Here is a 25,076-nt window from a genome sequence, read left to right as displayed (position 1 = left end):
CCGTGCGTAGGGCTGGTGCCATATAACCTGGGCAGAGGAGACGCACTGGAGACCAGATGCACTGAGCCGGCTTCCTCCCTCCTGGCTCGATGCCCACTCTAGCCCGGCCGACACGAGGAGCTGTGATGTAACGTACCGGGCTGTGAACGTGCACTTGAGACACTGTGCGCTCCACCGCATAACACAGTGCCTGACCAGTACGACACTACACCCGGTAAACATGGGGAGTTGGCTCAGGTCTCCTACCTGACTTCGCCAATCTCCCCGTGTGCCCCCTCCAAAAAAATTCTGGGGCTGCTTCGAGCCAACTCCTCGTAGCGTCGCCGCTCAACTTTGGCTGCCTCCAGCTCCTCTTTAGGACGACGATACTCTCCCGGCTGTGTCCATGGTCCCTTGCCGTCCAAGATTTCCTCCCATGTCCAGGAGTCCATTCCTCCACGCTGCTTGGTCCTTTGGTGGTGGGTAGTTCTGTAACGGTTCTCCTTGTCATCTGAGGAAGAGTAGTCAAGATCGGACCAAAATGCAGCATGCTACGTGTCCATGTTAATATTTATTTTAACTCAGAACACTAAGACAAAATAACAAAAAATAGACCAACACGAAACAGTTCTGTCTGGTGCAGACAAAGAGACAGAAAACAACTACCCACAAACACAGGTGGGAACAGGCTACCTAAGTATGGTTCTCAATCAGAGACAACGATAGACAGCTGCCTCTGATTGGGAACCATACCAGGCCAAACACAGAAATACAAAACATGGAACAAAACCTAGAATGCCCACCCCAACTCACGCCCTGACCAAACCAAAATAGAGACATAAAAGAGGAACTAAGGTCAGGACGTGACATATACATTAAGGTTGAACCAAAAGATTACATGTAACAAATATGAAGTGAAATACGAAACAATTAAATATGTGAAATTGAATTAAACAATAATGTATGTTGATGCTAATGATGTGCAATATTCAATTATGTTTCTATATGATAACAATAGCATAATATATTTAATATGCCATAAACTATTGTTTTTTAAAGTTTCTCTAATTCATTCTAATTAACTTAATAATTATGACACACCCCTCACTATTGTCATTGGTTGCACTAATTGCACTGTTTGTCTATATAGCCTGGTCCAAGTATTCATGACATTACTATGAAGAAGGCGCAGTGATGCCGAAACGTTGGGAAATACCCAATAAATTACTGGGAGTTTATATATGGAGTGTGACTTCCTTTATTTTTATAGTTTATTCGGCGTTAGTCAACACCTCCACACAAACCATTTTTTCTGGGTGTGCGCCAGCTCATGTTTTTTAATCTACCAATCATATACTGAGCAAAAATATAAATGCAATATGCAACCATTTCAAAGATTTTATTGAGTTACAGGAAATAAGTCCATTTAACTCATTTCTTTTGGCCCTAATCTATGGATTTCACATGACTGGGCAGGGGCGCAGCCATGGGTGGGCCCCGGAAGGGCATAGGCCCATCCACTTGGGAGCCAAGTCCACACACTGGGAAGCCAGGTCCAGCCAATCAGAATGAGTTTCCCCCCACAAAAGGGCTTTATTACAGACAGAAATGCTCACTAACAGATATGTAAACACATTTCTGCACAAAATTTGAGAGAAATAAGCTTTTTGTGCGTTTCGACAATTTCCGGGATCTTTTATTAAAGTTCATGAAACAAGGGACCTACACTTTACATGTTGCGTTTATATTTTTGTTCAGTACACTATAGAAGTAAGAAAAACGGAAACAACTTGTTTTCAACACTGGTGAATTTTAGAGGTGATTTAATAACGATAAATGAGAAATTTGTGCAGTGTGTCTGTACCCAAGTTTCATATGTTGCAGAATGGCGAGCTATGGTGACGGTCCCCTGGTAAAACTTGATGTGGCAGTGTGAGACACCACGGAAAAAGTGCCCCCCCCCCAATTTTTTATTGGTATCTTTCGTCTCTCTGTGTTTCATAGCTTTCTTTCAATTCGCAAGAGGATGAATGTACAGTGGGGCAAAAAATTATTTAGTCAGCCACCAATTGTGCAAGTTCTCCCACTTAAAAAGATGAGAGAGGCCTGTAATTTTCATTATAGGTACACTTCAAATATGACAGACAAAATGAGAGAAAAAAAATCCAGAAAATCACATTGTAGGATTTTTTATGAATTTATTTGCAAATTATGGTGGAAAATAAGTATTTGGTCACCTACAAACAAGCAAGATTTCTGGCTCTCACAGACCTGTAACTTCTTCTTTAAGAGGCTCCTCTCTCCTCCACTCGTTACCTGTTAATGGCACCTGTTTGAACTTGTTATCAGTATAAAAGACACCTGTCCACAACCTCAAACAGTCACACTCCAAACTCCACTATGGTCAAGACCAAAGGAGCTGTCAAAGGACACCAGAAACAAAATTGTAGACCTGCACCAGGCTGGGAAGACTGAATCTGCAATAGGTAAGCAGCTTGGTTTGAAGAAATGTGTGGTAACAATTATTAGGAAATGGAAGACATACAAGACCACTGATAATTTCCCTCGATCTGGGGCTCCACACAAGATCTCACCCCGTGGGGTCAAAATGATCACAAGAACGGTGAGCAAAAATCCTATAACCACACGGGGGGACCTAGTGAATGACCTGCAGAGAGCTGGGACCAAAGTAACAAAGCCTACCATCAGTTACACACTACGCCGCCAGGGACTCAAATCCTGCAGTGCCAGATGTGTCCCCCTGCTTAATTAACTTCTTATGGAGGTGGTCCCTGCACAGGGACAGCTCAGCGGAAATTTCAGAGCGCCACCTATAGTACTCGAGTATAGTACTCGATAAATCTCAAACTTTCATAAAAATACACATGCAAGGTACTGAATTAAAGCTACACTCGTTGTGAATCTAGCCACCAAGTCAGATTTGTAAAATGCTTTTCGGCGAAAGCATGAGAAGCTATTATCTGATAGCATGCACCCCCCCAAAATACCAGCACGACACGTAAACAACAGATTTTGCGGTAGCCGGCGCTACCCAAAACGCAGAAATAAAATATAAAACATTCATTACCTTGGACGAGCTTCTTTGTTGGCACTCCTATATGTCCCATAAACATCACAATTGGGTCTTTTTCCCGATTAAATCCGTCATTGTATACCCAAAATGTCATTTGCTGAAGGCCAGTCTGATGCTGCAAAAAGCCCATTTACAAGACGCAACGTCACTTTTTAAAATTACAAAAGTCGCCTATAAACTTTTACAAATCACTTCAAACGACTTTTCTAAACCAACTTTAGGTATTAATAAACGTTAATGATGTATCAAATTGATCACGGGGCGATCTGTATTCGATAGCAGCAAGTCTGGAAATCATCGTCCATTTTTTCAGTTTCACAACATACTGTGGTGCGCCTCAAGAAAGGAGGGGCTTATTCGTGTTGTAACCAAGGATAAATAAGTCAGAAAATGACAGCAATGGCGACATCGTGTGGAAGCTGTAGGCGTTTATTTTAGGTCGCCTTAAACAATACATTGAATGGCGGACGAATATTCTTTTTGTGTTTTTGGTAAACAGTTTTACCAGGGATTTTTACTCCTAAACACGTTCTGTTATAGCCACAGACCCGATTTAACCAGTTTTAGAGACTTCAGAGTGTTTTCTATCCCCACATACTTATCATATGCATATACTATATTCCTGGCATGAGTAGCAGGACTTTGAAATGTTGCGCGATTTTTAACAAAAAGCTGCGAAAATTTGCATCATCCATAACAGGTTTTAAGCCAGTACATGTCCAGGCCCGTCTGAAGTTTGCTAGAGAGCATTTGGATGATCCAGAAGAAGATTGGGAGAATGTCATATGGTCAGATGAAGCCAAAATATAACTTTTTGGTAAAAACTCAACTTGTCGTGTTTGGAGGACAAAGAATGCTGAGTTGCATCCAAAGAACACCATACCTACTGTGAAGCATGGGGGTGGAAACATCATGCTTTGGGGCTGTTTTTCTGCAAAGGGACCAGGACGACTGATCCGTGTAAAGGAAAGAATGAATGGGGCCATGTATCGTGAGAATTTGAGTGAAAACCTCCTTCCATCAGCAAGGGCATTGAAGATGAAACGTGGCTGGGTCTTTCAGCATGACAATGATCCCAAACACACCGCCCGGACAACGAAGGAGTGGCTTCGTAAGAAGCATTTCAAGGTCCTGGAGTGGCCTAGCCAGTCTCCAGATCTCAACCCCATAGAAAATCTTTGGAGGGAGTTGAAAGTTCTTGTTGCCCAGCAACAGCCCCAAAACATCACTGCTCTAGAGGAGATCTGCATGGAGGAATGGGCCAAAATACCAGCAACAGTGTGTGAAAACCTTGTGAAGACTTACAGAAAACGTTTGACTTCTGTCATTGCCAACAAAGGGTAGATAACAAAGTATTGAGATAAACTTTTGTTATTGACCAAATACTTATTTTCCACCATCATTTGTAAATACATTCATTAAAAATCCTACAATGTGATTTTCTGGATTTTTTTTCTAATTTTGTCTGTCATAGTTGAAGTGTACCTGTGATGAAAATTACAGGCCTCTCTCATCTTTTTAAGTGGGAGAACTTGCACAATTGGTGGCTGACTAAATACTTTTTTTGCCCCACTGTATCTCACAGGAGAAAGCATCCAAGTGAACAAAACAGTGCCCCTCTGTCTCTCTACTTGTAGGCCATGCATTCTAAAATTATACAGACCCCTTGACTTTTTCCCATTTTTTTTTACATTACTGCCTTATTATAAAATAGATTAAATTGATGTTTTTCCTCATAAATCTACACACAATACCCCATAACGACAAAGTAAAAACACATTTTTATAAATGTTTGCAAATTAAAAACAAAAAATACTGAAATATAACATTTACATCCACTACCGGTCAAAAGTTTTTGAACACCTACTCATTCAAGGGTTTTTATTTTTACCATTTTTTTTTTATACATTGAAGAATAATAGTGAAGACATCATTACTATGAAATAACACATATGGAATCATATAGTAACCAAATAAATTGTTAAACAAATCAAAATGTATTTTATATTTGAGATTCTTCAAATAGCCACCCTTTGACTTGACAGCTTTGCACACTCTTGGCATTCTCTCAACCAGCTTCAGGAGGTAGTCACCTGGAATGCATTTCAATTAACAGGTTTGCCTTGTAAATTTGTGGAATTTCTTTCTTTCTTAATGCGTTTGAGCCAATCAGTGTGTTGTGACCAGGTACTGTATGGGCAGTATACAGAAGATGACCCTATTTGGTAAAAGACCAAGTCCATATTATGGCAAGAACAGCTCAAATAAGCAAAGAGATACAGAAACACTGCACAAATCTTACTTTAAGATATGAAGGTCAGTCAGTCCATAAAATTTCAAGAACTTTGAAAGTTTCTTCAAGAGCAGTCACAAAAACCATCAAGCGCTATGATGAAACTGGCTCTCATGAGTTACCTTGGCTGAAGAGGATAAGTTCAGTAGAGTTACCAGCCTCAGAAATTGCTGCCCAAATAAATGCTTCACAGAGTAACAGACACAGACACACTTCAAGTAACAGACACATCTCAACATCAACTGTTCAGAGGAGACTGTGAATCAGGCCGTCATGATCGAATTGCTGCAAAGAAACCACTACTAAAGGACACCAATAAGAAGAAGAGACTTGCTTGGGCCAAGAAACACGAGCAATGGTAATTAGACCAGTTGTCCTTTGGTCTGGAGTCCAAATTGCATATTTTTGGTTACAACCGCTGCATCTTTGTGAGATGCGGTGTGAGTGAACGGATAATCTCCTCATGTGTATTTCCCACAGTAAAGCATGGAGGAGGAGGTGTGATGGTGTGGGGGTGCTTTGCTGGTGACACTGTCTGTGATTTATTCAGAATTCAAGGCACACTTAACCAGCATGGCTACCACAGCATTCTGAGCGATACGCCATCCCATCTGGTTTGGACACTATCATTTGTTTTTCAACAGGACAATGACCCAACACACCTACAGGCTGTGTAAGGGCTATTTTACCAAGAAGGAGAGTGATGGAGTGCTGCATCAGATGACCTGGCCTCCACAATCCCCCGACCTCAACCAAATTGAGATGGTTTGGGATGAGTACTTATTTCCCTCATTAAAATGCAAATCAATTTATAACATTTTTGACATGCGTTTTTCTGGATTTTTCTGTTGTTATTCTGTCTCTCACTGTTCAAATAAACCTACCATTAAATTTGTAGACTGATCATTTCTTTGTCAGTGGGCAAACATACAAAATCAGCAGGGGATCAAATACTTTTTTCCCTCACTGTATGTTCATTGGACTAAATTGTTTTTGGTTGTCACTGTAATAGATTAAGCAGAGGTGATTTGATGATGATAAAATGGTACTGGAATAGTGGAAGCTGCAGTAGTGGAGGTTGCGTGAACTCTGTGGTTCTAAATTAATAGTTGTTTAGTGGTCTGAAAATGTCTAAAACACTAACTTGCTTGACATGCTGTAGTTTATGTAATTGTCTGTTACAATATGAAATATGCTTTCTGGACTTCACTGGACAGGGGTTGCTATCCGGGTTTTGTGATAAATACACAGGTGTGGTTGAATTGAATCTGCCACTGTCTCTTCTTACTGTCTCGGCCTATATATCATGGTCGCAAGGCATATGAATGAACAGGTTATAGAGGAAACAACGCAATGATCGCAACACATGGGTTGAAAATGTGGCTTTGTTTTTTGTGGGGGGTTTGCTTCGCCAGTGATTTCTTTTGCCAAGACCTTTTGTCTTTTTAAATGTTTTTAAATTGTGTGCTATTGCATGGTTTGTGTGCAGTGGTTTAAACCTCTACAGGATCGCCCCCCCCCCCTCCACAGTTGAGCTAACATAGGATAATGTGATTAGCATGAGGTTGTAAGTAACAAGAAAATTTCCCAGGACATAGACATATCTGATATATCTAACTGCACTGTCCAATTTACAGTAGCTATTACAGTGAAATAATACCATGATAGTGTTTGAGGAGAGTGTACAGTCATGAACTTGAAAATGTATTAATAAACCAAATAGGCACATTTGGGCAGTCTTGATACAACATTTTGAACAGGATTGCAATGGTTCATTGAATCAGTCTAAAACTTTGCACATACACTGCTGCCATCTAGTGGCCAAAATCTAAATTGCGCCTAGATTTCTAAGTAATATATTGGCCTGCTCTTGCATTTCAAAGATGATGGAACAAAAAAATTATAATAAAACGCATGTTTTGTCTTTGTATTATCTCTTACCAGATCTGATGTGTTATATTTTCCTACATTAATTTCACATTTCCACAAACTTCAAAGTGTTTCCTTTCAGGTGGTATCAAGAATGTGCATATCCATTGCTTCAGGTCAGGAGCTACAGGCAGTTAGATTTGGGCACGTAATTTTAGGCCAAAATGTAGGTCAGATTCTTAAGAGGTTTCAATTTATTTTGTGTCAAGTGTGAGGACACATTCAAATTAGGGGGAAATATGTAACTGGGTAGAACCGTCAACCTATTTTGAACCATGTATGTGGTTGGTTAATGAGGGTGTGGCCTTTTTTATAAAAGCCTTACTGTTTGTAACACGTAAGTATGAGAAATAGGAATTATTGTGAATGAATTGTTTTTAGGCATTGGTGCCCATATTCCACCTAGACCTGCTCTCCTTCTGCCTGGGCACGCCCTCCTTGAGTGTTGCAAAACATTGTCTGTTTGAGTGTGTTTGAGTAAACCTAATGAAGTTTTTTTGTAAGAAATCTGATATTGCTATCTGTTGAAATCTGTCTTGTAGGACATTAGGATGGCGATCATGGAACTGAAGATGACGTAGGCCTATGGAGATCGTGCCTTTCTTTTTACGCTGAAAATAAATTGTTCTTGCATCCTGATATTGTTGTCTGATTCCCATGCTCCACTCCTTGTTATTTTTTAGCTTAGTCCCTTTAGGACCTCACCTCGCGTATTTGATTTTATTAGGATCTCCAATAGCCGACGCCAATGGCGACAGCTAGTCTTAGTGGGGTCCGACACACATCGGAAAAGACATTTCGTACAAAATACTTCACAATTTACATGCACTACCGTTCAAAAGTTTGGGGTCAATTAGAAATGTCCTTGTTTTGAAAGAACATTTTAAAAAAATGTGTCCATTGAAATAACATCAAATTGATCAGAAATACAGTGTAGACATTGTTAATGTTGTAAATGACTATTGTAGCTGGAATATCTACAACAGACGCCTCACAAGTCCTCAACTGGCAGCTTCATTAAATCGTACCCGTAAAACACCAGTCTCAACGTCAACAGTGAAGAGGCGACTCTGGGATGCTGGCCTTCTAGGCAAAGTTCCTCTGTCCAGTGTCTGTGTTATTTTGCCCATCTTAATATTTTATTTTTATTGGCCAGTCTGAGATGTGGCTTTTTCTTTGCAACTCTGCCTAGAAGGCCAGCATTCCGTAGTCGCCTCTTCACGGTTGACGTTGAGACTGGTGTTTTGCGGCTACTATTTAATGAAGCTGCCAGTTGAGGACGTCTGTTTCTCAAACTGGACACTCTAATGTATTTGTCCTCTTGCTCAGTTGTGCACTGGGGCCTCCCACTCCTCTTATTATTCTGGTTAGAGACAGTTTGTGCTGTTCTGTGAAGGGAGTAGTACACAGTGTTGTACGAGATTCTTGGCAATTTCTCGCATGTAATAGCAATAGCCTTCATTTCTCAGAATAAGAATAGACTGACGAGTTTCAGAAGAAAGTGCTTTGTTTCTGGCCTTTTTGAGCCTGTAATTGAACCCACAAATGCTGAAGCTCCAGATACTCAACTAGTCTTAAGGCCAGTTTTATTGCTTCTTTAGTCAGGACAACAGTTTTCAGCTGTGCTAACATAATTGCAAAAACGTTTTCTAGTGATCAATTAGCTTTTTAAAATTTTAAACTTGGGTTAGCTAACATTGGAACACAGGAGTGGTGGTTGCTGATAATGGGCCTCTGTATGCCGTGCTTCTACACCTGCATTGCTTGCTGTTTGGGCTTTTAGGCTGGGTTTCTGTACAGCACTTTGAGATATCAGCTGATGTACGAAGGGCTATATAAATGAATTTGATTTGTTGTAGATATTCCATAAAAAAATCAGCCGTTTCCAGCTACAATAGTAATTTACAACAATGTCTACACTGTATTTCTGATCAAGTTGATGTTATTTTAATGAACAAAAAAATAGATTTTCTTTAAAAAACAAGGACATTTCTAAGTGACTGGTAGTGTGCATTTAAAAACATTAACATGTAGTTTGCATTTAGCAGTTACACATGTCAGTACATGCACACAAAGTAGGTCACTTGGGGGAGAGGCATTGTTGCTTTATTTGTTTTTTGTTTTATCAGTTTTGCTGTTCACTTGCGCTATATGAGATGGAAGGGAGTTCCATGCAATCATGGCTCTGTATAATACTGCTGTGTGTATGACTAATTTCCAATGCATTAATGTTTCTTATAAAAACAAGAAGTGATGTTGTCTTCCTCAACATAGCCAAGAAAGACTGGCATGCATATAATTTGTATTAGCCCTCTGATTACAATGAAGATCAAAACCTGCTGCTCTCTTCTGGGCCAGCTGCAGCTTAACTAGGTCCTTTGCAGCACTTGACCATATGACTGGACAATAATCAAGATAATATAAAACTAGAGCCTGCAGGACTTGCTTTGTGGAGTGTGGTGTCAGAAAATGCAGAGCATCTCTTTATCACGGACAGATCTTTACAACCATTGAATCTATATGTTTTGTCCATGACAGTTTACAATCTAAGGTAACACCAAGTAATTTCGTCTCCTCAACTTGCTCCACAACCTCACCATTCATAACCAGATTTAGCTGAGGTTTAGAACTTAGGGAATGATTTGTACCAAATACCATGTTCTTAGATGTTCAGGACCAGGTTATTACTGGCCACCCATTCTAAAATTGACTGCAACTCTTTGTTTAGGGTTGCAGTGATTTAACTAGCTGTGGTTGCTGACGCGTATAGGGTTGAATCATCAGCATACATGGACACACAGGCTTTGTTTAATGCCAGTGGCAGGTAATTGGTAAAAATTGAAAACAGTAGAGGGCCAAGAGAGCTGCCCTGCGATTCACCACACTTTAAATGCTTAATAGATGAACTTTCATTAAAGAAAACCCTCTGAGTTCTATTAGATACTGTAGATATCTCTGAATCCACAATATGGCAAAACAAGTTTTTTTCCATCAGGTTATGGTCCATAATATCAAGGCTGCATTGACATCTAACAGTACAGCTCCCACAATTATATACATTTCTTTCAACCAATCAACAGTCATCTGTATCAGTGCAGTACATGTTGACTGCCCTTCTCTATAAGCATGTGGAACATCTTCATTTGTTTTACAGAGAAATAGCATTGCATTTTGGTCAAAACGTTTCTCCAACAGTTTGCTAAGAGCTTGCAGCAAGCTGATAGGTCAGCTGTTAGAACCAGAAAAGGCCACTATCATTCTTGGTTAGAGGAATGACTGGCTTCCCTCCAGGCCCGAGGACAAACACTTTACTCTTGCTCAGATTAAAGATATGACATATTGTAGTGGCTATTGAGCCAGCTACCATACTTGGTAGCTTTCCATTTAAGTTGTCAATGCCAGGTGGTTTGTCATTATTGATGATTAACAATAGTTTTTACACCTCTCCTACACTACCTTTACAAAATTTGAAAGTTACAATGCTTTTCTTTTTTTGTGTGCTGGAGTACGATGGCTCACTGTTCGTTGTTGGCATTTCCTGCCTAAGTTTGTCCACTTGGCCAATGAAGTAATCATTAAAATAATTGGCAGCATGAAATGGTTTTATGATGAATAAGCCATCTGATTCCATGAAAGATGGAGTTGAATTAGTCTTTCTGCCCATCATTTCATTTAAAGTACTAGTGTTTTTCCATCATACTTCATGTTATTGATCTTGGCTTCATAACAGTTTTTTCATCTTTTTGTTGAGTTTAGGCACAATTTCTTAATTTGCAGTAAGTCAGTCAGATGTGAAGCCAGACTTATAAGCCACTCTTTTTACCCCATCTCTTTCAAACCTTACCGTTTTTCAATTCCTCATCAATCCATGGAGTCTTAACAATTCTAACAGGCAGTTTCTTAACAGGTGCTTGTTTATCAATAATTGCAAGAAGCAATTTCCTAAATTCCAGTACAATGTCTGGATGCTCTTATTAATCACAGACCAACAAGTATTAAAAGGCGGCATTGTACGGCTATAGGAATTGGGTTATTTATTGTTAGATTTCCGAAGTTACAAAATCATCACATCTTCAATTGGCAGCATGATGGAAACTTGGATGTCAAGAATCAGATGTTTTCCATCTTTTAACTTTCAAACTGTTGTCATACCTAGTCTTCTCCTCTTAAATAACCATTTTGTAATTCAATATACACTGCTCAAAAAAATAAAGGGAACACTTAAACAACACAATGTAACTCCAAGTCAATCACACTTCTGTGAAATCAAACTGTCCACTTAGGACGCAACACTGATTGACAATACATTTCACATGCTGTTGTGCAAATAAAATAGACAACAGGTGGAAATTATAGGCAATTAGCAAGACACCCCCAATAAAGGAGTGGTTCTGCAGGTGATAACCACTCAGTTCCTATGCTTCCTGGCTGATGTTTTGGTCACTTTTGAATGCTTTCACTCTAGTGGTAGCATGAGACGGAGTCTACAACCCACACAAGTGGCTCAGGTAGTGCAGCTCATCCAGGATGGCACATCAATGCGAGCTGTGGCAAGAAGGTTTGCTGTGTCTGTCAGCGTAGTGTCCAGAGCATGGAGGCGCTACCAGGAGACAGGCCAGTACATCAGGAGACGTGGAGGAGGCTGTAGGAGGGCAACAACCCAGCAGCAGGACCGCTACCTCCGCCTTTGTTCAAGGAGGAGCAGGAGGAGCACTGCCAGAGCCCTGCAAAATGACCTCCAGCAGGCCACAAATGTGCATGTGTCTGCACAAACGGTCAGAAACAGACTTCATGAGGGTGGTATGAGGGCCCGACGTCCACAGGTGGGGGTTGTGCTTACAGCCCAACACCGTGCAGGACGTTTGGCATTTGCCAGAGAACACCAAGATTGGCAAATTCGCCACTGGCGCCCTGTGCTCTTCACAGATGAAAGCAGGTTCACACTGAGCACATGTGACAGACGTGACAGTCTGGAGACACCGTGAAGAACGTTCTGCTGCCTGCAACATCCTCCAGCATGACCGGTTTGGTGGTGGGTCAGTCATGGTGTGGGGTGGCATTTCTTTGGGGGGCCGCACTCCCTCCATGTGCTCGCCAGAGGTAGCCTGACTGCCATTAGGTACCGAGATGAGATCCTCAGACCCCTTGGGAGACTATATGCTGGTGCGGTTGGCCCTGGGTTCCTCCTAATGCAAGACAATGCTAGACCTCATGCGGCTGGAGTGTGTCAGCAGTTCCTGCAAGAGGAAGGCATTGATGCTATGGACTGGCCCACCCGTTCCCCAGACCTGAATCCAATTGAGCACATCTGGGACATCATGTCTCGCTCCATCCACCAACGGACAGACTGTCCAGGAGTTGGCGGATGCTTTAGTCCAGGTCTGGGAGGAGATCCCTCAGGAGACCATCCGCCACCTCATCAGGAGCATGCCCAGGCGTTGTAGTTAGGTCATACAGGCACGTGGAGGCCACACACACTACTGAGCCTCATTTTGACTTCTTTTAAGGACATTACATCAAAGTTGGATCAGCCTGTAGTGTGGTTTTAACTATTGTTAATCATCAATAATGACAAACCACCTGGCATTGACAACTTAAATGGAAAGCTACCAAGTATGGTAGCTGGCTCAATAGCCACTACAATATGTCATATCTTTAATCTGAGCAAGAGTAAAGTGTTTGTCCTCGGGCCTGTAGTGTGGACTCCAAATCCAGACCTCCATGGGTTGATACATTTGATTTCCATTGATCATTTTTGTGTGATTTTGTTGTCAGCACATTCAACTATGTAAAGAAAAAAGTATTTCATAAGAATATTTAATTCATTCAGATCTTCAGTGTACATAAAATTTTCCTCTGCAAATATCGGGGCCAATTTCTTTATCAGATGCTTAGCAGATATTTCAACACTCAAGATGGCCGACCTGATTTCACAAGACAAAGGAGCTATGAATACTGACTTCATCTTGCTACGCCTGCTTTGGTCCCTATTCATGTTTGTTTGATATATTTCAAAGGTTTCCCAATTTCAGTCTGTTTGAAGCGATGCCTCTTGAAAGCATTGAATTTGAGCCGTCCTGTTGTGCTCTTTGCGCAAACAAATTACGCTTTTTTCAGATCAAATTAGTTCTGTTGAAAACGATACAAGTCACATCTACTAGTGAAAACATCGCCCAAAAACATTCAATGTTACTTTTGATTGTTTCCTTTCAAGCTCTCTTCATATCAAAAGAGAAAGAATAGGGAAGAAGATAGCAGACAAAATAACCCCAAACGCTTCACTTTCCCTTGAAGATGTTCAAATTAGCGTCTTGGAGAAAAAAATCTTAGCGAGCTGTAGCCTGAAATGTCGACACTGCAGTGTTTTTAGGACAAAAGATACTAAGATGAGAGATACCAGCGGCTGGCTTTGGTGTCACTTCAAAGGCTTGACTTTCAGAAAGTGGGCTAATACTGTACTGATATGAAGATCTCTACCTGGCTTCGTGACCCCATCTGTACATTCTTAAGACGAGCCACAGACCCTGGAACAGTCCTTACCTGCCAGGAGGCAGGGGTAGGGAGGGTAGGGGGGCAGGGGGGCAGGTTTGACGTGTAACCCTGAGGTCGTCTTTGGTCTTCTTCCCTTCTGTAATGGCAGTAGCTCTTTCTTCTCTTGTTATGCCCAGAAAAAGATGGCCTCCTTTGAACTCTACAGTAGCTATAGAAACGGCTGGAGTTTCTCCACTTTATGCACAGCTGTCAGTGTCTGGCTGGGCTACTGCTCTGCGGGTTGAAGTCATTAAAACGCAGACACACACAGGACACACATTGACACATTTGCTGACACGGGCTAGATAAACAAGAGCCTGTGTAAGTGTGTGTTTTTTGGAGGGAGGGGGGTTCCTTTTAATTGGGTTAGCCTACCCACTGGGCGAAGACGTCAGTTCAACCTGTAGATTTACATGTTTTGCGGGTGAAATTTCAACTTCACGACAATGACATCATAGACAAACCTTGAATAAAATCAACAACTTCAGATCTTCAATGGCATATCCCACTATCAGGGCAGCATCTCCTACTGGACAGTTGATCTATCTACAGCTATCCATTTGGTTTCCATCCAGGGTTTTAACCAAGCCTTGCTTAGCATTGACATTTGTCACTGACTACTACCAATGAGTCATCGTGAAAGTTTTTATTGATAGATCTCGTAGCCCTTTCCTGCAGTCAAATGATCTAGTGACTTCATGGTTAGAATGTCATTAATATTTGTCATAATTAATACCATTTATTTAAGATTTTGGGGAAAATCTGGGTTTCAAACGGTTTTGTTATGTTTCAGTCTTCTGTGATGTATATAACATGTACAATTAGGATGCAAACTCAAATGAAATACATTACGTGGCTATTTTAGCATGGAAACCCTGGTGGGGCAAACAAAACAAAAACATGTCTGATGCGTGCCAGCAAAGCCACTACACAACACAACACTAAACAATACATGAATTGCACTATGACGGTGACAAACGGTCCCCACAAACTGTTAGGGCCTACATAAAGCTGTCCCAACAGCAGTCCCAACAGAAGTCCCAACATCTTACCACTGCTGCACCTGGCTATCAGCTGAGCCTTGTCTGGCAGCAAAACAGTTCATTCCGCCTAATTTACTGCCTTTAAAAAACATAGATGATATGGCTGACTTGCTTAAACAAATGTGGTTTCTACTGTTAATAGAGATGCACAAACTATGGCATAAGGGAACAACGAGTAAATCAGAAGCAATCCATAATTTTGATTAAGACATTAATGAGCGAGCTAGGACAGATGTAGTCAATATAACTATTTGTACAGCACTTTTGAAATGTGCAGAGACAAAATTCAGAAACATGGACCGTTCTTACAGTATTCTCCCTGTACACCAAGTCAGAACCGTAGGATGAATGAATGGGGCATACATATCTCCCTTGCATATTATTTAATTTATGAAGCAGCATACAAGACATTTTTGGTCTCACCTTGTTGTGCTCTGCTCACTTGAACAGGAAGGTGGAGCGATGGTCTTTTGCGGCCAAATTTTCTCATCAAACTTTGTCATCCAACTCTGGCATTCTCTGGATTTATGATGTTGTCAAGACAACTGGGAACTCTGGAAAAAAAACAAGGTCGAATCATGACATCAGTGATCTTCAGGTCAGATCTCTAGAAAGAGGCTTGAGTTCTTGACTTGGAAATCCGAGTTGGATGACCATTTAAAATGTATCTTCCCAGTTGGAGCTCGTTTTTTTTCTGAGTTCCCAGTTGTCTTGAACTCACTGAAGTTTGAGATTTCCCAGTTCCAAGTTTTCAGTTGTTTTGAATGTGGCAGAAGTCATGCTGGATTGATGTTTATCCTTTTAAGCTTGGAAAAGAGACCCTTAAACCTAGACTTGGTCCACACACCCACTCCACTGAATAGCAGGCTAGTGATTGTTTGCAATTTCCAACTTGTTGTGTAATGTTTATCTATAATGTTTCTTCATAATTTCTATTCATATGACAAGGATTGAAAAGGATTTGGCAGTAGATTTTCAACTTGATTCATGATGATGAATGCAGCTTGCAAGCTAAGATTTTTAAAGTATTATGGTGACATGATCAGTACAATCAAAGCAACAGAAGATATAGCGTAATTTTATGTATTTTTATCTGTGGCCAATGACCTTGAGCCTTCTTGGATGGTACTTCTAATGAACCTCTATGGCAGCACCCAAGGGGCTTGAATTTTCAAGCTTTCCCCGTAGATTTTGCAGTGAAGTATTGTCCCCATGAGTGACAACAGACTGAGCCAATCAAGGTGCAACGACTACACCTTGTATTTTCTGCTGGCTTTGCCACCACTACAGAAAGCACTGAGCTAGGCTGAAACACCAGCATTAAGGAGCTGCCTTACTCAAGAAAACAAAAAAGAGACCATGTTCGTATGCGGCTTTATTAACTCAATGCGTTTTTTAATTTTTTTTTTACATTGGTTGCAAATTGATATACAGTGGGGAGAACAAGTATTTGATACACTGCCGATTTTGCAGGTTTTCCTACTTACAAAGCATGTAGAGGTCTGTAATTTTTATCATAAGTACACTTCAACTGTGAGAGACGGAATCTAAAACGAAAATCCAGAAAATCACATTGTATGACTTTTAAGTAATGAATTTGCATTTTATTGCATGGCATAAGTATTTGAACAACTACCAACCAGTAAGAATTCCGGCTCTCACAGACCTGTTAGTTTTTCTTTAAGGAGCCCTCCTGTTCTCCACTCATTACCTGTATTAACTGCACCTGTTTGAACTCATTACCTGTTTTAAAGACACCTGTCCACACACTCAAACAAACAGATGCCAACCTCTCCACAATGGCCAAGACCAGAGAGCTGTGTAAGGACATCAGGGATAAAATTGTAGACCTGCACAAGGCTGGAATGGGCTACACGACAATAGGCAAGCAGCTTGGTGAGAAGACAACAACTGTTGGCACAATTATTAGAAAATGGAAGAAGTTCAAGATGACGGTCAATCACCCTCGGTCTGGGGCTCCATGCAAGATCTCATCTCGTGGGGCATCAATGATCATGAGGAAGGTGAGGGATCAGCCCAGAACTACACGGCAGGACCTGGTCAATGACCTGAAGAGAGCTGGGACCACAGTCTCAAAGAAAACCATTAGTAACACACTACGCCGTCATGGATTAAAATCCTGCAGCGCATGCAAGGTCCCCCTGCTCAAGCCAGTGCATGTCCAGGCCCGTCTGAAGTTTGCCAATGACCATCTGGATGATCCAGAGGAGGAATGGGAGAAGGGCATGTGGTCTGATGAGACAAAAATAGAGCTTTTTGGTCTAAACTCCACTCGCTGTGTTTGGAGGAAGAAGGATGAGTACAATCCCAAGGACACCATCCCAACTGCGAAGCATGGAGCATGGAGGTGGAAACATCATTATGCGAAGTCATCAAAAGCCACTGTTTCAATTCAACCCAGGGTTCAACAAAACGTAAGCAATACATAAAGATCTAGGGTTTCAAGCTTTGGTTGACTTCAAATGTATTAATTAATATGTTGGATTCACGTTTCCATCTCAACCAAAAATCTAAGTTAAAGAATAGGACTAAATCAAATTTGATTTAAAGTGCATTTAAATTTGATTTTGATTTATTCCTTAACTTTTCTTTTTGGTTGAGACGGAGACGTGAATCCAACATATCAATTATTAATTTGTAGTCCAACTGGAATTAAAACCCGGACTAAGTCAGTGGCACAAAAGATACATCTCCTTCAAATGTAGATACTTGGTTGTGTTGACAACCAAACACAATCCAGTAAATACCCAAATCACTTGTCGGCAAGTGAACAAATGATATGTTCACGTCTCCAACTAAACCAAACATTGAATTTAAAGAATAGGACTAAGCCAGTGGCTCAGCATTAGATACCTTTTTTTGAAGTAACTGTGACTATAAATGTCTTCTTATGTCATCATAGAAAGTGTTCATGTTCAAGATAGCATACAAAAGTCGCAGGTCTGTGGAGATCTTCCCAATTGCTATAATAATCTGCGGAGAATATCGAACAGCATTGATCACTTTAATGTCATCTCAACTGCAATCCAGGTCGTTTTGTTGTGCTATTAGATGAAGCACAGTGATAACGAATGAAGTTGTAAAAATACAAAATATCTGACATTGTATTCCCATCTATCAACCAGGCTGTTACATGGTTGATAGCGCATTGATAACACATTGGGAATTCAACAAACTTATTCCTGTCTTTTTGAGAGGGAGAATAAAGGTGGAAATCTCATTGATTAATGTCTCAACCAAAGAGTACCCCATTTTTTAAAAAACCTTTATTTAACTAGGCAAGTCAGTTAAGAACAAATTCTTATTTTCAATGACAGCCTAGGAACAGTGGGTTAACTGCCTTGTTCAGGGGCAGAACGACAGAATTGTACCTTGTCAGCTCAGGGATATGAACTTGCAACTTTTTGGTTACTAGTCCAACACTCTAACCACTAGGCTACCCTGCCAACCAATTACCCATGTTGAAATGACATGGTGTGCCCAGTGGGTTGTGAGCTCTATCATTTTTTTATTTTGACAATGATTACAATGATGTGTACTGTAAAAAAAAATAATTACGTTCTATAATGATATTTTATTTGTAAAACCACCTTTTTATGCGTTTTGTTGGTCTTTTAAGTAGCGCATGAATCAAAGGAACCCATCAAAATGGATTTTGATTTGTTTTGAGAGGAATGGAATACAGTATGACTGCTTCCCTCATCATTAGCCATGGTAAATAACCAACGTTCATTCATCTATTAGAACAGTATTCCACAATAAATGACCACATTTGTGTCAACTCACTAATTACAACATTTATCAATGACTTACCCATAGGCCCACTGAGCCTAAGGCCACATTCAAAATTGCACCCTATCCCCTATACTGGGCACTACTTGCCAAAGATAGTGCACTAAATAGGGTGTGACTCAGACTAGGACCTGACTCTTCCTCAAAAAAACAAACTGTAAGGACTTTCATTTTCCCAGTCTCCAGAACTTCAAAGGCCGGCGAGTGCACATTCCTTCAAGCGCTCTCCGAGATTCTCTTTCTTTCATTTCGACGGCCCCCTTCAATAAATATGTGCAATCGTCCTCTTTTCAAACAGATTCATTTTCTCATGTATTTATTTTAAATGAATATTATTAACTGGCCTGGCAAGAAAAGGTTCTTATGCTAATCCTGAGGAATCGCAGGCGTTTTCATTTAATGCCTACTTATGGGCCATTCTTTAACGACTTTTTGCCTCACAGTCTTAGCAAATTAGCTCTGTGCCCCAGACTCCTCCGCGCTTATAATTTTATTGGAGCGAGAACCCCTTTTCGCTTTGATCTCAGACTGCGTTTTTCAATCTGCTGGTTGTGTATTCTAACATCAATGGAGACACAGTCGCGAGCGCTCGCTTTCATAATTTTTTCACAGAGATAAAACGAACAACAGAGGGAGGGGAGGGAACATGGCTGGGAAGGGGGAGATGGTGGTGGATGACTGTCCCGGACAGGGCCCCCTAGAAAAGAGGCCATGTGTTTCATACACATGGAGTCATGTCTTTATCAGATAGTTTGTCCTTTTTGTCCTCCCTCTTTTCCTCCTCTATAGATCCCTTTCTTTTATTTGCGGTTCTTATCTCTCTCCGAGTTTTGCTGGTCCTACAGACAGAGCTGTCTGTGTCTGGGGATTTCATATCAGGCAGGGTGCAGTGCTGCTTCGTCCCCAGTGCTCCCTGCAGCCTACTCTCCTCAATGCCAGTGGCTTGACTCACATGTCAGTGGTTTCAAAGCTTTGCTATACCCCCAAGGTCTGCAGACCAGGTGTACTCCCATAGTGGATCAAATGAGTGAGCCTGGAATCCATTCTATTACTCTAAATGTCTGGGGGTACACAGAGACAATGGAGGTCAGGCAACAGCTAGGTTTGAGGAACATAGACCTACCTATACATGGATCACACTTCTAATACCATCGTCCACTAATACCGCCCCCCCCCCCCCCCCCTCCCCCAGTAAAAACCCAACGTTTGGCCATGATGTGCACTAAATGTGCAAACAGTGGTTCACCTTCACCCCCCTGTCCACTCCTAGTGTGGCACCCCATGGGCAGCGATGGTGGGGAGTGTGGATGAAGGCATCCCACCAAGGTATAATGAGTAGGGGCCCGCTTTGATTTTTCCAACGCTTTCATCTACAGACGGGGCCCTCTGCTGATAGTCTCTCTTTCTCTCTCCTTCCCCTTTCTCTTCTTGCCTTGATGTGGGATGGTAAAGAGACTGTTCTTTAGCAGTTACTGCCACGTTTAAATCACATCTATCCTGACTCCTCTTGGTTCTTTAATTGTGGTACTGTTAAGTCCACGGGAACAAATTTGGTCTGTTTTACGTTGGCATGGTGGCCTGTTTAAGCCTGTTGTGAGCTCAATCATTCAGATTATTATTATTATATATATTTTTTAAAGCATAGTGAGAGACTTCGAGGCTCACGATTTTGCAAGATTCCATTTTGAAAAAAGATTGCAATCAGAGTACAGTACAACTGCAGTACACTGCATTACAACTGTAGTTAGAGTGCAGTACATTTACAGTATGTTGCAAATACTGCGCCCAAAGTAACCATTGTTTTATGCCATAATTTTGAGGTGTAACTGCAGTTAGAGTAAAATATAACTGCAGTTCAACTGTAGTATACTGCAGTTATTCTGCAATTACAACAGTCCAAAATACCACAGTCGACTACAGTTACTGCACTTTTACTGCAGTTTCAAAACTGCAATCTTTTTTTTGAAAGGGTTTAGACAAAAAAAAAATAAGACATTTAAAAGGAAAGAAAAAGGAAACGTGTTATTTTTTATTCTTGCACCCTCTGTCTCATTCTAATCCCCCATTTCTTTCAGACCCAAAGAGAGGGACAAAGGAGTCGACGATCAAAACAAATCACTATCAAGCTATCAAACGAGCGCCACCCCGCTCTGATTCCCGAACGCAGACTGCGGGAGAGTGAGAGAGAGCAAGGGAAGAGACCAAGAAGAGAGTTAGAGTCAGACGGGTCGCATATTGTTTCCAGTCGCTTTGATGCGGAACTTAAAACGCCACCAAAAAAAAAATCAAACGACTCGTGGATGAAGAAGGAGAAGGAGGATTGAAAACTAATTGAAAACATGCAAAACATGCTAGCGCACCCTCACTTATGTGATGCTGGCTTTTGTTTCATTAGCGTACCGGACGATAACCTTTATTAAGCCTGATCTGAAATGAAACCCGTGGACTGGTGGCGCTTTTGCTTTGAAGCCTCGACTGTCTCTTTCCTGTTTGTGCTGCGAACGCAGGTTGTGGTGCGGAGATAAAATACTTCTGAAGGATATTAAAGACTTGAAAGTCCCTTGGCTATTCACTGGCACATATTTGATGTTGTTCTTTGCACTCATGGCGAAATTTGCATATCGCTTTCAAAGGGGCCCCCTCTGACGAACGTAATCCTTTGCCATCGAGTGTTTGCTAAAAGTCACTCGTGATAGAAGTACACTGTGTTCGCCACTGACACATGAAAGTAACCATAACCCGATTAGCGATGATGACTCAAGTTTGTTTCTCTCTCCTCGCCTCTGTTCCCTTTCTTCTCCATCATCATAATCAGCACCCTTTCTCCCCTCTTTTTTTCCCCCTCCTTGCGTCTTTGTCTCTTTCGTTTTGTGGCGCACATCAGTCCCTTTCATAGGCGTCTTTCGAGGAGGAGTTGGGGGTGGAGACAACGTAACCTCTGCTTTACATTGACCTTTATTTAAATCGCCCCGATGAATGTACTGTATCTATCTCGTGTATCTGTTGGATCGTTCTACCTCTTCCCTGTCCACCTCTTTGTATTCAGGTCGTATGCGCCCGTACCGCATGCAACCGAGGACAGGCGAGTGCAAAACATGCGGGGGGGGCAAACTTGCCTAAATTCCACGGTAGGCAAACAGAAGATGCAGAGTTAAACTGCGAGGAACATCTTCTTAGTCTCGTGGTGGTGCTGCTGAGTACATGAAAACAACTGCGGTGACAGGCCCCTACTGTGATCTATTATTTAGCCCCCTCCCTGTTTGATCGCTAGTGTGATGATGATCATGCAGATTAGACTCTCGAGTTAGCGTTAGTGTCGCTAACTAGGTTTTTGCCACTCAGTCACAGATCCCCCCCCCCGGGTCAGATAATCCTCTGTAGTGTCAATATTGTCGACCGTTTAATATCACAGTGCTGGCCTTTGAGCACTAGTCTTTGTGGTCGGATCAATAATTGAGGTGTGTTTAAACAATGCAAACATGAGTCAACCGAACAGCGTGTCCCAGACAGGCATCCTCTGAACTGTGCATGTGCCACCTGGTATGTTGTGGTGACAGAGACATCTAGGTCGTCGGGTTTTGGGCAGCAGAGATTTTCAGATCCGTATTGACTCTCATGGCTGTGGTGTGGGACTGGCTCTTTGCTGTAAGGCAGTATGAGTCAGACTGACAAGCAGCAGGGGCTGGAACCTGAGGATCAGGGGGAGTGGGGGCCGATGGTATGGGGGCTTGGGTGGAAGGGGGGTGGGGGGGGGGGGGGGGGGTCGCAAGAGGGTGTTGAAAGGAGGCCTTGGGGCTCTCTACCTTCCTCCCTCCCTTTCTCCGATGAAAGAGAGCCACTGACAGTGGCACCTGCCACAGGCGGGGCAATAGAGTGGAAGAGGTACGTGCCACCCTGGAAAGGCTGATGACATGCAGACACTTTTTGATACTTGATGCCTACTACTGCTCATTCCCACTCCTACACTTACACAACCACTAAGTAGTAATAGCAGTTTAGTAGTGTCTTAGTACACAACACTCTGACCAATGTTTTTAGGTACGTTAGATAATTGTGACGCATTTTAACGTGCCACTGTGGGTATGACGACGGGTTTGGGGATTTCACCAGGTGAAAAAATGTATTCCATTTGTCTGGATTCTGTTTTTGCAGGGCTCCAGTTACTTCCCTGAGTCCAGCCTCTCTCCATCAAAAAGAGCAAAAACATTATTCCAGGTACTTCATGAGAGGAATTATCCCGGAGAGGGTTGAGGGACATAAGCATACAGGCTTAATCCCATTTGATTCCCAACTCCAACCCCATTCCTTTTCACCTTAACCACTCGGCCGTGCAATTGTTCACTTGGGGAGGGAGAGACAGAGGGAGAACGAGAGAGGCTCCGTTCATAATTAGTCGAGAACCTCTATGATGAATAGAATTAGCATCATCTTTGTCCTCTCACCAGAAATATAGGCCTAATTATCTACATGTCCAAGGGAGGCCCTGTACACAAGGCAAGAGGAGGTAGCTAGCCAGCTATGTATTCCGGGACCTTCTGCCACCCCCGAACAAACGCCGCCACCGGTAAAGATGAAAAAGAGAGGTACTTGTGGACGAAACGGGGCCAAAGTCTGAAGTGCTAATTAAAGTTCTGACTGCAGATGGGTCTTGTTAATGTTCCACCAACAGGTCACGACGTAACCCCCGACACGGCCCTTTGTGCCGTTTTAGGGCGAGGGTGGGGGGGGTGTAAGAAGGGGCGCCCCCAGATGAAAGTGAGTATCCCTCCACTGGGTGCCCGTGCGCCAGCCTCTGCCTAACCCTCTGATTAAAATGCTAATATGCCTCCATTGTGCTTTGATGTCTGGCTAACAATGGCGCTGGGTAGTGGTAGTGGTGGTGGGGTTTGGGTTAGCGCAAGACGATGTAATTATTTATTTGTCACCGTGCGCTGATGACCAGCTGAGCACTGTGACAGTCCGAATCAATCATGTCACATGGAGGGAGCCGCCATGGGTTCGCCAGCCAGCAGCCCCTCCGCCCCATACCAAGCCAGCGCAACCTTAATTAGCTTCCCATGGCGGACTCCCTCCATAGCACCATAGCCGGTGAGAAAGAGGGACCAGATGAAAGAGAGGCAGACTATTTTTTTTATGAAGAGTTGCCATGACAAATAACGAGGTGCAAACATATACCAAATACACACATTCAACCAATGTCCTGCAATGGGCCAACAAGTAATTACACAAAATTGTTGACCACACATGGACAGGCACACACACACATGCTCAAATCTTGATTGAGATTTGATTTCGACAGGTGACAACCTCTCATTTTTTAAGTCATATCGTGACATGTATGGAAGGAGGGGAAACACTCCATCACTGTCACTAATATAGCTTAGCGATAGTAGCACTGTATAAGAATGGACTTGTTTTGAGTCCTTTCATGTTGAGGCTTCATCAGTCTAGTGTTTGCCACAAAGCATCTACCAGCATTACCTGACATGAAGCAAGAGAGTGAGTGGTGTGCATACAGGGCATTTACTTACTTGATATCTATTTCACAGCACTGCTTCTGATATTCCTTGAGTAGTTATGCCTAGACACTGATCTCAGCTCAGTTCTGCATCTTTTCCCCCTCATGGTTAAGGGCTGGGCTGTGGCTAGTGTAAGCTAATATCCTACCCTACTTCTAACTTGGGTGTATCAGCGATTGACATTAAGGCCTGCACGATTGCCAGGGGTAAGTAAACTGAACAAGTAGGGTGTGCTCTGTGGCTTTCCCCGATTTGCATCGTGTTATTATACATATCAAGTTCATGTTCAGGTAAACTTAATTTCAATCACATGGCAGATGTCAATAGACCTAATGCATGCAATAGCAGAGAAGAGAGAGAGAGCGGGCACCAGAGGAACAGTGTCACAGAGTTTTTTTGTTGTTACCACAGTCCTACGCTGTCCTTTTGTCATAATAGCACATCAATGCAACAACCCACAATCCGTCTCTCTCCTATCAACACAACAGTGGTGGCCATTTCTTATGCCTATATGTGTCACGACTTCCGGCGAAGTCGGCTCCTCTCCTTGTTCGGGCGGTGTTCGGCTTTCTAGCCATCGCCGCTCCATTTTTCATGTATCCATTTGTTTTGTCTTGTTCCCCGCACACCTGGTTTTCATTCCCAATCAATCTACATGTATTTATTCCTCTGTTCCCCATCATGTCTATGTGTAAGATTGTTTGTGTTACGTGTGTATGGTTGACGCGCCAGACTGGCTTAGTTTTTTCCATGTTATTTTTCACGAAGATGTTTATTGTTAAACATAATTCTTGTGACTGTTTTGCGCGTTTTGCACGTTTTGCCTAAATAAAGTGTGCGCCTGTTCACAAATCTCTGCTCTCCTGCACGTGACT

The sequence above is a fragment of the Oncorhynchus mykiss genome, chromosome 17 (genome assembly GCF_057628025.1).
Source record: "Oncorhynchus mykiss isolate SJ-2025 chromosome 17, ASM5762802v1, whole genome shotgun sequence".
In the NCBI taxonomy this organism is placed as follows: Eukaryota; Metazoa; Chordata; class Actinopteri; order Salmoniformes; family Salmonidae; genus Oncorhynchus; species Oncorhynchus mykiss.
This window is presented reverse-complemented; position numbering follows the sequence as displayed.